Source organism: Pan troglodytes, chromosome 2, assembly GCF_028858775.2.
Source record: "Pan troglodytes isolate AG18354 chromosome 2, NHGRI_mPanTro3-v2.0_pri, whole genome shotgun sequence".
NCBI lineage: Eukaryota > Metazoa > Chordata > Mammalia > Primates > Hominidae > Pan > Pan troglodytes.
In genome coordinates, this window is record NC_086015.1 from 149,189,030 (window position 1) to 149,204,643 (window position 15,614).

Sequence of the window (15,614 nt, forward strand, 5' to 3'; positions counted from 1 at the left end):
AAAAAGTCAAAATATAACAAATGCTAGTAAGGTTGTGGAGAAAAGGAAATGCTATACACAGTTGGTGAGAATGTAAGTTAAGCCACTGTGGAAAGTGGTTTGGAGATTTCTTTAAAAACTAAAAATAGAACAACTACTTGACCCAGCAATCCCATTACTGGATATATATCCAAAGAACAATAAAGCATTCTGCCAAAAAGACACATGAATTCTTATGTTCATCCCAGCACTATTTACAATAGCAAAGACATGGAATCAACTTAGGTGCCCAACGAAAGTGGATTGGAGAAAGAAAAATTGCTATGTATACAGCATGGAATACTATTCAGCTATAAAAAAGAATGAAATCATGTTCCTGGCAGCAACATAGATGGAGCTGGAGGCCATTATCCTAGGCAAATTAATGCAGAAACAGAAAACCCAAATAGTACATGTTCTCACTTAAGTGTGGGAGCTAAACATTGGGCACTTGTGGACATAAAACAATAGTATTTATGAAAACAATAGACACTGGGGACTGCAAGAATAGGGAGAGAGAAAAGGGTCCAAAAACTAACTGCTGAGTCCTATGCTTACTACCTGGGTAGCAAGATACCTTTGTAAGAAACATACTCATATATCCCTGAATTCAAAATAAAAGTTGAAGAAAAAAAGAAAACCCTTTTTAAAATCCCAATATATTAATAATATATAAAATATCATTATATATTTGGCATCTTATTTACATTGAATAGTTTATATTTTATATATTTATTATATATTTATTAGATCAAATACAGTTTATATATTATTTATGTATTACATATAATACATATTTATCATTATATACTAATATTATATATTATATTAATATTATGTAATATATAAAATAATATATATGCCATATTATAATGTTTATGAGAAAACACTGAAACCTTGAAAATAAGCAATTATCTCGGTTGTGTGCCATCTTAGTGAGCAGGAGATCTTGTACGAAATGAAGGAAGTTAAAGGTCTAGTTGGGGTATTATCATGAGGACCTGTAAGATGAAAAAAGAAGGAAGCTGTGTTTATAGGCCTAATTCCTGGTTATAAAGCTGGAAAAAGACAGAAAAGCTATTTCTTCTTATTTCCTATCTTTCTTTCCCTTTACTCTATCTGAAATAGTTCCCCCAAGACATTTGTTTCTTTCTATCTTCACACTTTGTTTTCTTTTTCTTTCTGATACCACTATCTAATCTACTTCATATTTTTTATTCATTCTTTGTTTGTTTGCCTGTCTTTGTTCCCTGGAGAACAAGCACTCTGAGAACAATGTCTTCATTTTTATTTACTGCCGAATCTGTAGTGCCTTGCAGGGTGTTGGACACAGGTGCTGAATGAATGAATGAATGAATGAATGAAATCCCTTACTTAGGTTGACTCAGCTGTAGCTTTCCTCCAGCTTGGTTTTAGGTCCTGTGTTTGAAGAAATTGTGGTACACTTCCCAAAAGACAAACGTGAAATCTTCTAAACTCTCTCATTCCACTGACAGGTCAACAGGGTAAAATTCCCTCAGGTTTACCTTTTATGTCACCTTTGGAACATATGATTATTGGTGCTGGATCTGTTATATAAAATGACGTTATTGCCTTAGGGAGCTTTTCAAGGAAGTACTGAGTCACTAGATATTTATTTGATTTTAGGCCAATCACTTAGCTTAGCTATTTGCTTCAGATATTTTGTTAAGGTAGCACAAAATGGACTAAGACACCTGCTACTCTTCTTAAAATTCTTAACACAATTATTTTAGAGAACTTGGCCCTGTGGCTTAGACATTTCCCTCAAACCATGTCACTATGACTACAAAACAGTGAAAAACACATTAATTTCTCTGTCAAAAGAAGGAAAAGGAAAGCTCTATTTACTTTATAAATGCTTAATTATAGAAGCCTTGAGCCAGTCAAAGAATGTTGGTTTCTATATTAAACATAGCCCTCTTTGCCTTTTTCATTTATAAAGTAAAGATGCATTAGAATTTGCAAATATAGAAAGATCTGCAGGTCATTTTTTCTTACCTTACCAATGTCATGATAAATTAAAAATTAATTTTTAAATGCTAAGAATAAGCACTCTTTCATTTACTTTTAGCTTTATTCTGCTAGAAGCTTGACTTTATCACAAACTACTTAATAATAATATTATTTTCATTTGGGCTTTTTTTTTTTTAACTAAAGACAAGTCAGTGTATTTAGCTACCCAGACCTAAACCAGCCTTTTAAGGAAACCCCAATATGCCCTATAACAGGTGATGTCACCTTTGCAACAAATAATTGGCTATGACTGTTAATGGCCTATAACAGGGTATACCCAAGAGGGACACAACATATTAGAAAGAAAGCTACCACCCTATTGGAACTACCTCTTGAGAGGCTTGAAGTGTGTGTGTGTGTGTGTGTGTGTGTGTGTGTGTGTAGAAAGAGAGAGAGGGGTCAATCTTTATCAACAGAGAGAGAAGTTTAGCTTTATTACCACAAGAAAGGTATGATAAAGCAAGAAGTGATGAGAATTTGTATTAGTCTGTTTTCTCCAGACAAACAGAACTAATAGGAGATCTATACATGTGTGTATGTGTGTGTATTATAAGGTATGGATTCTCCAGAGAAACAGAATAAGACACATGTGTGTGTATACCAATAACTATACATATAAAGAGATTTATTATAAAGAATTTGCTCATATATGTAAAAAGATTTATTATAAGAAATTTTCTCATATGGTTATGCAGGCTGAGAATTCTCAAGATTTGTAGTTGGTGAGCTAAAATCCCCAGAAAGTCAATGGTTTAGTTTCTGAGTCCAAGTGCCTGAGAACTAAGAGACCAGGTGGTGCTAGGTCCAGTTTGTGTTCAAGTCCAAAAGAGACCAATGTCCCAGACAAAAGGAGAGAATTATCTCTTAGTTAGTCTTTGTTTTATTCAGGCCTTGATGGATTAAATAAGACCCATCCATGTTGGGGAGGGCAATCTATTTTACTCAGTCTACTCAGTCAAATGTTAATCTCATATAGAAATACCTTCAAAGACACAGCCAGAATAATGTTTAGCCAAATATCTAGGCATCCCATGGCACAGTAAAGTTGATATATAAAATTAACCATCACAACATCTAATGTTTTGAACAAAGATTATGACTAGGTGACAGAGCAGAAGCACCATTATATTGGACAGATACTGCTATTAAAGCTTCTTTTTAGCCCTATGCATTTTAAGAAATTTTTTTTAAACTATAAGCAGCCAGAAAAAGCAAACAGTAAAACACAAATAAAATGCTTGGGCACAAAGGAAGGTAGGGGAAAAGTTTCTTGTGTAACTGTCAAACATGACCTTTATACAAGGCCCCAGTAAAACAGTGGGCCTTAATAAGCACATTCTTTCCCTTCAGCTGCACTAAAATAGGAAAGCTAAAAGCAAACTCGGGGGGTGTGCCTGCAGCTGCAGGAAAATGTATGGGAACAAACACGTAACTCTCCCTCCCAAATAAGCACAACAAAAAAACACAAAAGCAGTCCAAGCCTCTAATAAACTCTCCCACCCTAAATCCTTAAAAACATTTAGTCTGTAAAAAAGTGTGCCTCTAATCTAACTCGGCCAAAAGCTCCTCTCAGGTTTGTTTTCTCTAAAATAAACCTGTCTTAACTGGCAAGCCACCCTTTGTGTTTCTTTCCTCCTTCTTTAATTCATTTTTTTTTTTTTTTTTTTTTTTTTTTTGGAGAGGAATCTTGCTCTGTCACCCAGGCTGGAATGCAGTGGCGTGATCTCAGCTCACTGCAAGCTCCGCCTCCCAGGTTCACACCATTCTCCTGCCTCAGCCTCCCGAGTAGCTGGGACTACAGGTGCCCGCCACCATGCCCAGCTAATTTTTTTGTATTTTTAGTAGAGACGGGGTTTCGCTGTGTTAGCCAGGATGGTCTTGATCTCCTGACCTCGTGATCCACCTGCCTCGGCCTCCCAAAGTGCTGGGATTACAGGCATGAGCCACCGCGCCCAGCCCCACTTTAATTCTTACACTAGGTACCTGTGACCCTTGCTGGGCCATTCTACTCTCCATGTGTCCTAGTTGTGTGACTGGGTTAAATTATGTTTGTTAAGCTCATTTTCTATCCATTTATTAATTCAACTAATATCTATCAAGCAAATACTACATGCTATGTGTCTTATGGATAATGCAATAGTGATCAATAAAGATAAGTTCTCTACCCATATGAATTTGAGTGAAATGAAGGAAACAAACAATAAAACAGGAAATAATCTTTTTAATTGCTGTATTAGGGGAAATAAAATACCTCTGAGATAATATTATCCAGAAAGAAAATCTAGGTTATGGTCATTTATTAAGGGAGTAAGTTGTTTATACTTTTTATATTATATTTCGTATTAACTTTTTAAAAAAATTGTACATTTTTGTTTATTTTAGTGTGAAAAAGTTTACCTTTTAGGTGAGTATGTGAGTACAGTTCATTTCTGTGGGTTCCACATCTGTAGATTCAACCAACCACAGATTAAAAATATTTTATAGAAATGATGGTTGCATCTGCACTAAACATGTACAGACTTTTTGTCTTGTCATTTTTCCTAAAAAATACAGTATAACAACTATTTTACACAGCATTTTCATTGCACTAGGTGTTACAAGTAACTAGAGATGATTTGAAGTATACAGGAAAATGTGCATAGGTTATAAGGAAATACTACACCATTTTATATGAGGGACTTAACTTGAGCATCCATGGATTTTGGCATCCACTGGAGTTCCTGGAATCAATCCCTCATGGATACCAAGAGACAACTGAATATATATATACACATTCACACATACACATATATATATACACACACATATATACACATGTATATATATACACATACATACAAAAACACACTGGAAATGTGTGTGTGTGTATATATGCATATATATATATATACACGTGTGTGTGTGTGTGTAATTCTAAATCATCAAAGTTTTTGTTAGTACATAACCCCCCACACAATGGGAATTTGAAAAAGAGAGAGGAAAGATTGCTACTCAATAATTGTATTTTAGATTTAACCTATAATGAAATGGAGCACGAATATGCAGCTACTGTAAGTAGAAGGAATAACTCTCGGACTGGAATAATATTTCTATAGCCTAATTGAACTTACTCATCATTCATAGCAAGGTTGTTTCCTATAGAAGTATGGTCTGCAGGGTCAGCAATAGAGGAGTGGAAAAGCTGAGTATATTCGTTTTCTATCGTTTCCATAACAAATAAATGGAAAACTTCGTAGCTTAAAACACAAATTTATCATCTTCCAGTTTAGATGTCCAGGATAGATCCTCAGCAGGCCAAATCTAGTATATTGGCCACCTTTGTTCTATTCTGGAGATTCTAAGAGAGAATCCTTTTTTTTTTCTCTCATTCAGGTTGTTGGCAGAATTTAGAATATAGTTCCATGTGGTTGTAGGACAGAGGTCCCCATTTTTGTACTGGCTATCAGCTAAGAATCCTTCCCAGTTTCTAGAAGCCACCTACATTCCTTGGCTCATGGACCCCTTCCTCCATCTTCATATCCAGGAACAGCAGATTAAGTCCTTCTCATGTCATACTTGTACAAGCTACATTCTGCCTACCTTTTCCACTTTTAAGATACCATATGATTATATTAAGCCTACCCAGAAAATCCAGGATAATGTTCCCATCAGAGGATCAGCTGATTAACAGCCTTAATTCCATCTGCAATCTGATTTCCCTTTTCCATGTAACATATATATTCACAGTCATAACACCAAGATGCAAAGACCACGGGAGCCCAAATCCTGCCCAACACATGGGAGAGAAAGATCTTGGCAGGTCTGTCAGACTCCTTCCTGGAAAGTTATACTTTACAAGAAACAGTAACATTATGATTTTTCTGACAGGGCTATATTTCAGTGGATGAGAATGACTTAGCCTCCTTTTCTGAGAAGCACTTTATAAAATCATTTGACCTCTTCTGTTGTGTTTCCGACTTATCAAGCTGCCTTCCAGCTTGTATCTGTAATTTTCCATACTACAAAGGAATTTGCTGGCCCTGACACATCGATTTTCCTCTGTAATCTTGTATTGTTCATTGTGAATTAATAGATTGTCATGCACCTAAGTGAGCAAGTCTACCCTCTGAGATATAGATAAAGTCTTACCATACTGACCAATGAAAAGTGAGGTTGCAAAGAATACAATGCTTAATATTCACTAACCTCTAGAGAAGGACTTCTCAAGCTTTAAATGTATACAGATATCACCATACGCTGCTACTGCTGCTGCTGCTCCGTAAGCCACGCAAGTCTTGAGAGACTCTTGACAAAGTGCAATCTTCAGTCGAGTAGCATCATCTGAGAACTTGTTAGAAATGCAGAAGCTTAGCCCTTACTCCAGATCAACTGATCAGTACAGCTGTAAGTGAGAAGCACTGCTCTAAGATCAGTAATTTTTAAAGGACCAGCAGTATTGGCATCATCTGGGAACTTGTTAGAAATGTAAATTCTCAAACCCCACTCCAGGTCTATTGAATCAGAATCCCTGGAAGCTTCTGATTCAATAGAATCAGTAGTCTGTGTTGTCACAGCCCTACAAATGATGCTGATGCAGGCTAAGTCAAGGAACTGCTGGTCTAGAGTAATGGTTCTCAAACTTTGTTGCACAATAGAAGCAGCAGGACAGTTTTTAAAATTTGTGATAGCCATATCATGTCTTACAAATTAATTCAAAATGCCTGAGGGTAGAAGACAGCCATCAGCACTTTTAAAAGATCCCAGGTGTTTTCAAAGTGCAGTCAAGTTTTGGAACCAATACTTAAATTCACCAATGCAAATGGCAACTCTGGCAGCTGTTCTCTGTTATCTCCATGTCAGAATCACCTAGTTGATGCCATGATCCCATTTCCAGAGATGCTGACTGAATAATTCTGGGTATCAAAATTATTTTTACCCTTAATGTTTTTTATTTTACAAAAAGAAAAACTATTTTTTATACACTGTTCTATGAGTCTTTATAAATGCATTGAGTCATGTTTCCACTTCCAGAGTCATGATGAAGAGAAGTTCCATCATTCACAAAACTTTCTCTTCACAGAACCTTTTTAGGTTAACCCTTCTCCCACCATCAGCCCATGCAACCCTTGATTTTTCTTTTTATATGTGATTTAGAATAATTTATATTGATTTATTGTCTAATTAACAGATTATTTCCTCATTTGCATCAGGGCCACTGAAGAGCCAAAGGCATTCTTTATTACTGTCTCATATCTAGTGCTTCCATTTTGCTTCATTTCTATACTTCCCATCTCTCTGCTGAAAGCTCACATCTCATCTTGCATGTCATCCAAATTTAATATATTACACATTGTTATTTTAGATTCTGTGTCAGATAGTTTCAGTGTCTGTGACATACCTAACAATCACTGGGTTGACTGTTTTATTTCTTGGGAGTGTGTTTATTCTTCTTGCATTCTGTATTGTGAAAGTAAGTAATTCTAAATTTAAGCTGCTTGGAAATTTAAAATATTCTGAGCCTGAAAGGTGCCAGGGAAGACCTCTTTTCATTATTGATCTTCGTTATAGATCTTCATTATAACTTTCTCCTTACCTTTCTTACATAAAGGCTTCATGATTATCACATTGCCTACAACGGAATGTTAAATACACTCATTTAAATTGGAAAGGAAATGAAAATAAGCTGTAAAGAAAACAAGCTGTAGAGAAAAGAAAACAAGCTCTAATTAATTAAATTGTAACTCATTGACCAGCCTTGGATAGAATCTCTTTTTTTCTGCCTATAGAAGCAAGACCTTAACTTTTAATTTCAGAGCACTAACCTATTTCTCTGAAGTCCATGTTTCCAGGATGGCCATAACCAGCTTTTTACCTGAATAAACTCTTTAAAACTGGATTCTGATCCTTTTGATTATTTTAGTTAGACAGTATGCATCTTTTTTTTATTTAAAATGGCCAGTTGTGTATTATAGCGTAAGTACAGTAGACCCCTGAACAACATGGGTTTGAACATCATGGGTCCACTTATACTCAGATTTTCCTCTACCTCTGCTACCCCAAGACAACAAAACCAATCCCTCCTCTTCCTCTTCCTCTTCCTCCTCAGTTTCTTCAACATGAAGACGACAAAGATGAAGACCTTTGTGATGATCCATTTCCACTTAATGAATAGTAAATATATTTTCTCTTCTTTATGATTTTCTTAATAACATTGTCTTTTCTCTAGCATACTTTATTATATGAATACACTATATAATACATATAACATATATGTATTAGTTTATGTTATCAGTTAAGTCTTTCTGACAACAGTGGGCTATTAGTAATTTAGTTTTGGTGAAGTCAATGTTCAAGGGTCAATTGTACAGGCTCAGGTAAATAGGTTTTACACCTGGAAATGAGCACTCTTTTCCTTCTGTTAGGCCTTTAGTGTGGGGATTGTGTTAATCTAGTCAGAGGTTAGTCTGAGTTTAAGGTTTGTAGCTATGGTTACAATCCTCAGTGAACCTGTGATATTGTGATTTATAATACAAAATATATATTCGGTTTTTGTTCTTGTTTCCTGTTACACATCTCCTGAAGCACTTGGAATCTTCAAAGTGATGACTGGTGGCTTGTGGGTTCCTGGATAGCCCCAAGATGGGGGAAACTGGTTGCTGTGAGAATGAACCCTGTGATTACAAAGTTGTAATTTTCAACCCCATCCCCTGATCTCCAGGGAGAGGAGAGGAACTAAAGGTAGATTAAATCATCAATAGTCAGTGATTCCATCAATCATGTCTACACAAAAAAGCCTCCATAAAAAAACAAAAGGACAGGGTTGAGAGAGCTTCTAGGTTGCTGAACACATGGAGGTTCTGGAAGGATGGTGCAGCCGGAGAAGACGTGGAAGCTCCACACCCGTTTTCTCATACCTTACACTCTGCATCTCTTCCATCTGGCTGTGCATCTTTATCCTTTGTAAAATGCTTTACAATAAATGAGCAAACATACGTGTTTCCTTGAGTTTTATAAGCCACTCTAGCAAATTAACCTGAGGAGGGGGATGCAGTAGTCTCTGATTTATGGCCAGTTAGTTAGAAGAACAGATCACAACCTGGGACTTGTGACTGGCATCTAAAGTGGGTGCAGTCTTGCAAGACTGAGCTCTGTGAGATCTGACACTATCCAGGTAGATCATGTCACAACTGAGTTAATACCAAGGTGGTATCTGCCAGAGAACTGCTGGGTTTATGGGGAAAAATTTCCACACATTTGGAGTCAAAAGCGTTCTGGAAGTATCGAGAACGATGAGTGGTGTGTGAAAATGGAAAAAAACACTGTTTTATTTTCTTATTCTCACAGAACCATATACTTTAAATTTCCCTAGCAGTAACTTAAGAGTAAGAGCTGGTTTCCTAGAGGGTTTTGTCAGATCTTCTTCACCATCAGTTTTAAGTCTTCTCTTTATATTATGCCTTAGAGTGGCTGTGTTTTCAAATTCTTGTCTCACTCTCAGCAGTATTGCAGTCTTACATGTTACATGACCTTCTTAATCTGATTGTGCAGGACATGTAGAGAGTGTTTTGTTTTGTTCTAATTAAGAACAAAATAAAATGTCTTAGAACGGCACCGTGTCCCTGGGTTTTGGGGGTGTGGTCTTCTCAACGCTCCCACCTCACTCCCAACTGTGGTTTGGGGCCAAGTCGGAATTCCTGCCTCCTTTACCAGTGGCAGCATGTTTTTTTCTATTCTTCAACCACCATCTTCAATGGGTTGTCACCATGCTTCTGAGTAGATTAAACTCTTATTCTGTGAGGGACACAGGGGGCAGGAGTCCAGGTGAAATTTTGCACGATCACACAGTTGCTGTTGTTCCCTTCCTCCAGGCTTGCACTGTCAGAGATGCTTTATCAGAACTCTTGCCAGCCTTTATTTGTACCTGCTGGGATCCCTGGAGAAGAATCTGCAAGGGAATAAGATTGTTCCTCTCCCTGTGACCTCCAGGGGCTTCATAATATTTTACCAACCCACATTTATGCTGCACCAATTTGTTACCTGTTTTAGCTGAATTATTCTTTCTGGTATCTTCTCATAACATCTACCCAAAGAAAGTAGATGCTTGGGTGCGTCTATCCCTGCAGATGCCTGACTCTTTTTATATTTTATCCTTATTAGCCACCCTACAAGCTCAGCTCTCTGATGGGTTCAAGAAAAGCCGTGAACTCATAGTTTGTTCATTTCTTTTTGCTCTAAAGGGTGTGTGTGATAACATTTCCAGCTTTCTACATTCCAAGGCAGAAACCAGAAGTCTGGATTTTTAAAAGCATTTCAGTTGATTTTAATGTGCATCCAATTTTGAAAACCATGGCCTTTTAGGAATAATCTTTGAAGGCAACGATATTCCTCAAGTCAGAAAATGTGTGCCTTGCCTTTTGCTGTTCATGTTATATTACTCAAAATATAAACAGGAGATCCTACTTTTAGTAGATTAATTAATGACACTAAGTTAATTTGCTTCTCAGTGTTTTCTTCCCATTTTACCTGTTTGGTTCAGGACATTTTATGAGGCTATTAGCTTGATTTTATCACATTGACATTCCTGGATGTATTGCCAAACTAAGCGTATAGGTTTCTAGCTCCAAAACAAACAAACACACAAAAGACAAAGAAAGGGAAAGATGAAGAAAAGATAATAACTCAAATGTACTCATACATTTTTTAAACCAGAGAATGATCAAACAAAAAAAAATTAGTGGAAACTGAAGAAACAAATGACAAGGGAATGAGTAGCACATATATTCTGTAATCACCTTGTCATATACACATTTGGAGAAAGAATATGTCAGGTATATATTTTTCCAAGTCAATATACGAGACGTAAAATGAGAAATGGCCAACTTCATAAAATTACACATTTCTTTTCCATTATAAGAATACTGGAATAAAAATTAAAAGTTAGAATTGCCTTATTTAAAACAAAAAAAAACAGAGATTCAAAATGAGTGATCACTTAAAATACTCCTTATATTGTTCTACACTGTTTTACAAATAGAACTTCCAGTGTTAGTGATTCTTATTTCTTTGAAAATTGAGACCTAGGCCGGGCATGGTGGCTCATGCCTGTAATCCCAGCACTTTGGGAGGCCAAGGCAGGAGGATGGTTTGAGGTCAAGAGTTCAAGACCAGCTTGGCCAACATGGCAAAACCCCATCTCTACTTAAAAATACAAAAATTAGCTGGGTATGGTGGCACGCACCTGTAATCCCAGCTACTCGGGATGCTGAGGCAGGAGAATCGCTTGAACTGGGGAGGCAGAGGTTGCAGTGAGCCAAGATCACACCACTGCACTCCAGCCTGGGCAAAAGAGCAAGACTCCGTCTCAAAAAAAAAAAAAAAAAGAGAAAGAAAAAGAAAATTGAGACCTTTTAATTTCCTATAGAAATTATTTTTGAGAAATTACTAAAATTTCCCTTATTAGTCTCTTTTCAGTATTTATATTAGTATATTAAAGGTACTATTTCTTAATACACTAACATTCTCAGTTTTAGAAACTTCACTTCCCAGATTCTTCCATCTTCACATATCTAATGTGAACTCAGAAAATTATCTGACAAACATCTAACCAGTATTGTAGGAGCATCTAAAGACACTAAAGAAGAATTACAAAACAAAAATCATTAGGATTTTTCTGACTTTTGATTTATTTTGCTTCTACCTCTATTCCTTTTCAATCTAACACAGAAACACACACACACACACACATATGCACACACACACACAGATGGCTACACACATTTATTTACAGATAACTGATTTATATCCCTGGAAGTATTTAAACATGAAATGTAACCTCTAATTTTATATACAGTACACTTTCTTCCTCCTGGATACTATTCTATTTCATATTCCAGGTACACACCTAATCATGGTTGTATATGGAAAATTCATAACAAAGGGGAAGTATTAAAAATTCTGAAACATGTTTCTTTAATTCCAATTTCAACAAACCTCCATTTTCACCTAGCTGTCTAGTCATATGCTTACTATTTCAAAATTGGGCAATTGCTATAAAGTGTAATCTAGGCTGACTTAATACCAGGAGTCATTGATGTTGTGATCACAGCTTAAAATAACCTCCCAATTTAACAAAACACTGCTTAAATTACATGCGTTAAAAGTAGTACCTTTGGTAGGCTCATGCTTTAACTGATATCAACAATTGCCCAAGAATGTGGAAGTCAGTGAACCAAAAAAGGAGCATTACCAATTAATGCTTTTACAATCTGTGAGCAATTTGGAAACAGGTTTCCAAATGTAGACAAGAACACTAAAAACATTCAAGAAACTGCTGATGAACAAACCCTGGGGTGTATAGCTACAGTTGGGAATTTACCATCATTGTCTGGTCACCCTAGGTCCTCTCAGCCACAGAGAATTGAGGGATCATGTGAAAATATATACATTTTATTTTTGTTGATTAAAATTTTACTAGTTTGTATTAAGGTGGATTTATTAGGTGAAAATAAATAAAAATATATTTATCTAAAAGATGTATACATGAACACACATAGTTCTCTTTCTTTGTGTAAGCCAGTCAGTTGCATCTGGCTGACTGCATTCTAGAAATCAGAGTGCACCCAAAAGTTCACAGGCCTCCACAGAAGTAGGGGTTGAAAAGGCAATTCAATCTAGCTTCAAGTTGGCAGAGTCACATCAGTCCAAAGTTTTCTCAGTGATCCACATAAGTGAGAGATTGTAATAATATTGAGCTATGAACAAAGGTAGGAAGAATACAGAGAATAATTTTCTGTAGCCCACTTATACTGGTTCCAGATAACCACTGTGCACTTCTTCCTGACTGCATTGGGGGCTTGAATTCAGCTATGAAAGGAAGAATTTAGAACATGAAAAATAACAAATCAGGTTTGTTTATTTGTTTCTCCCAGAGAGCTAGTTTATTAGCATGTTTTTAGAATGTATGTTTACAATAAAAAATGACATGAATGTCAGTCAGTAAAACTTTTAGAGACATGCTGTGCATTTGTGTTCAAATTTTGGAGAAGCTTATGCTATGAAAAACTCAAGCCCCTTACTGAAGAAGAGATGCACTAGAAGGTCTATTTAAGGTGATATCCACAGACCAAAGCTTATTCTTATTTGCCCAGTATAACACAGTTTCTACTGATGAAGGTGCTCTATAAAATAGCTATATTTGCTAATTAACAGGTTGGCAACAATTTGCAATAAGAAGTAGAAAAGTACCTGAAATGATAGTGAAATTCAGTCCTTTTTAATTATCTTTTTTTCTACATCCTGAAGCACATTTTCTCCTTTCAAAATAAATGCGCTGCTCTTTGCCTGGAAGTACCAAACTATAAACCTGAAGGCCAGAAAATTTGTGGTTCAGATGAGAAAGTCTGGAAAAGCTGCCTAAGTGAACACTGTGTATTTTCTTTGCATGCGATGATAGAAACTTCATGTTTATCCTCCGATTTTCACTTTCTAGGCCAACACAATCTTGCAGTCTCTATTTTTCTTGATTCTTGTCTTGAATTAACCTCAAGGTGACTAAAGAAATCTTGGAATCTTGTTATTGGAGTTATGCATAATGTTCAGAACTAGGAAATATTCTGGTAACATTTGTGAGAGTTACCTTGATTTCAAGCTTTCCATTAATGTATCAGATGCGATACTAGAAAATGAATTCAGCCATTACAAAAACCTGCTGGAAAAAGTCAACTTTAATCTTAGAGAAAATCACTAGTGTTTCAACCACGCAGCAGCTGAAGTTAAAAGTGCACTGGAAATAAGAGACATCAGAGTTTCGTTTCAAGGACTCTGGAAATTTTTAGTATCCAGATAATAATCCACATTTTTAATATTTAGAATGTTAAAATTGATCAAAATTCAATTAGATGCTTTGAGTTTAGTAAGGCCGTAAACAAATAAAAATCATCAAAAACAAAAAACCAGAAAGCTTTTAGATGTTTAAAGTTTGTCCTTAAGGTGTAATTAGCAATGTTATTTATTAAATATTATGGCACAATTTTTCAAAGCAAATCATTCAGAATATTATTTTACACATTCTAAATCTTTGCTACACCTGAAGTTATGATATGAAAACAACACTAATAACACTTATGTATACCATACACATAATATTTTAGATAAATCATAAAGTGATACATTACACTTTTGATTCCTACTGTTAAACACATATATTAAAGTACTAGAAATGAAATAAATTGTTAACTTTGTAAATGTATGTGTAAAGTTTTTAGTTTTTGTAATTTTAAAAAATATATAATATTTCAAGTCAATTACTACACTTGAGCATGCTGTATATAACAGGAGTAGAGAAAGACAAAGGTGGGCTCCATCATACACCCACAATGTATAACAGTGCATCTCTTACTCCTTAAAATCCCTATTTGTTGATGCCCAAATTTGGAAAAAAATCTATGCAAAGTTTAAAAAAAATTCAATGAACTCCACTAGTGAACCAATATCCCCACTGAACCATTCTAGATGTCCACATGCCTAGTTGTCGCAGACATACCTGAGTCCAGAAATGCTAGAAGCTGCAAGAATTCTAGTCTGGGCATTGGTAAAGAAAAGACTGCAAAAATATATTGTGGATTCCCTAGGGCCTACATTTGAATGGACTTAGCCACAGACAAAGCTCTAGGTTCCTCTTTTAGCTTTTCCATATTGACTCCTGGGTTAGGGATAGTGAAAACTTACATCATAGAACTTATTTTAGAGAAATAAAATTAGCAAAATTGGTGGAGTAAGACCTCTGAACATTCTCTCCTTTGTAAAAGCTTTGAGCAACTGGCAAAAAATAGCTTTGTCAGAAATCTGGAAATTAACCAAAGACTTGCAGTAATCTGCAGAGTATTTGGTGAGAAATATGGTTTAATCTCAATAAAAAGAGCAAGCTTTGTGACATTTTAACTTGCCCTATTTTCACCCCACTCTCCAGATCCATGGTTGCCGCAAAAATCAATAGCCCACAATTGCAATGAACACCAGCAGTCACGCAGCCCTCAGAGGAGGCAGAATGGGATTGGAGATCTGTCAAAGCCTCATTCTCAAAGGACTGTGGTACATTGGAGATCTGATTTGCAATGTTGGGTTTATTTGATCTGTCTATGAACTCAGTCACAAAAAGACAAAAATAGCACAATTCCAAATCTATAGTAGTCAAACCATACTACTATGAATCTATCTAAAGTAGCGAAATTCATAGAAAGTAGTCAAATTCGTAGAAACAAGGTATATAATAGTGGCTATCAAGGGCTGGTGGCACGAGGAAAAGGGAAGTTGTTTAATTGGTATAGAATTTCAGATTTTCAAGATGACAAGTTCTGAAGACTTGTTTTATAACAATGTGAATATCCTTAACACTATTGAAATATATACTTAAAATGGTTAACATGGTAAATTTTATGTAATGTGTTTTTTCCCACAATAAGAAAAAAATAGGAAAAACTAATACCAGCTGGCTTTTTTTTTTTTTGCAAAAATTAACAAGGTGATCCTTAAGAAAATGTGAAATAAAAAGAGACTCCAAAAAATCAAAACAATATTGATAAAGA